Source organism: Gavialis gangeticus, unplaced genomic scaffold (genome assembly GCF_001723915.1).
Source record: "Gavialis gangeticus isolate Ggan-Ray unplaced genomic scaffold, GavGan_comp1, whole genome shotgun sequence".
NCBI lineage: Eukaryota > Metazoa > Chordata > Crocodylia > Gavialidae > Gavialis > Gavialis gangeticus.
Window position 1 is genome coordinate 54,788,005 of NW_017729030.1, and position 1,243 is coordinate 54,789,247.

General features: G+C 49.2%; 1 long non-coding RNA gene across 1 annotated transcript in view; it reads right to left on the minus strand.

Annotated features, from left to right (window-relative positions):
* The window catches only part of LOC109301242, an 80,477-nt gene extending 79,549 nt beyond the window's left edge, over nucleotides 1-928 (minus strand). Inside the window, exon 1 of the long non-coding RNA XR_002098483.1 lies at nucleotides 848-928. This is a non-coding gene — a long non-coding RNA (uncharacterized LOC109301242). The remainder of the gene's footprint in view (nucleotides 1-847) is intronic.
* Between the last annotated feature and the right edge of the window lie 315 nt (nucleotides 929-1,243).

Here is a 1,243-nt window from a genome sequence, read left to right on the forward strand (position 1 = left end):
GGGCGAAACCTGCAGTTTCCCATGTTTTTCTCTTTTACAGGAGAATCCATTTTAGAAGTTTGTTGATCCATTTTTTTAAAAGTTTGTTCGTGACCCTTTTGTATATTCTTGAGACCCACTTTTGGGTTGTGACCCATGTGTTGACAAATGCTGCATGAGAAGACTTATATAATTTCCAGGGACAGCTTACCTTGACTGACAGAAAGTCAGGGTTTTACTGGCAGAACTCAAACGAGTATGGATGCACACGTGGCTGTGCTGACAAAAGGCAAAACGTGTTGATCTAGATCAGGCTTAGACTGTTTCCTGAAGCAGAGCTTAAAAGACCAGCAGAAGCAACCATATAATCATGACTTAACATTGGTGGAGCTAAACTCCCATTAGCAACCGTGGAGAAGTGTTTTTTAAAATGCCCATAGCTTAGACTGGAGAAAAAACAAATGTGCGACACGCACTTCTTTGCCAGGGAAACCCAGTTTGGAGGAAAATGAACGCGCAGTGTGCATTTTGCCAGGGAATCCCAGTTTTGCTGCACTGGAGATGTAATTTGGACATCGGTAGAAAGACTGAACATTATAATAATATTGGCATCATTCAAACATGCTCCATCTGCTTTTGTTTTTGCCGCGCTGGTTGTTTTCTTTTTCCCCTGCCTAGACTGGGGAAGTTCAAACACATGCAGATGAGCCAACAGGAGCGGGAACAGCAAACTACATAAATATATCAATCAAAATGAAGTACTGTGGTACATGACTGCCACTTTTAATAAAGCCTGGCAACTCTAATTCTGGCTTTTTTTTTTTAACTTCACGCACACCGGTAGTATTCCAGTCTCCAACTCCGTTACCTATTTGGTAGATAACAAAATGGACAAATGGGACCGGTCTAAGCAGCACACGTTAAAACAACGACCAATTCAGAACACTAGCGCAGGGCACAGTAGCCGGGTCGGGGAACCAGCACGTGTAGAGGTGCCCAGAGGGTCCTTGAAAATGACGGCGCAGACTCGGGTGACCCCGCGCGGGCACCAAGGCAGCTCTGCGGGGGAACTGCGAGGGCTGCCCCAGCGCCGCCTGTGAGCGCGGGAGGGCGCCTCATAGGCCGCCACCCTCGCGGGTCCACGAGAACAGCAAGGCGCTGCCACGCGTGCGCCAGGCCGCTGACAGGGTCTGCAGGGCGGTGCCAAACAGCAGGGGGGGATTGGTCGCGGCGGGGAGGAGCGAGGCAGGGATTGGCCGAGGTG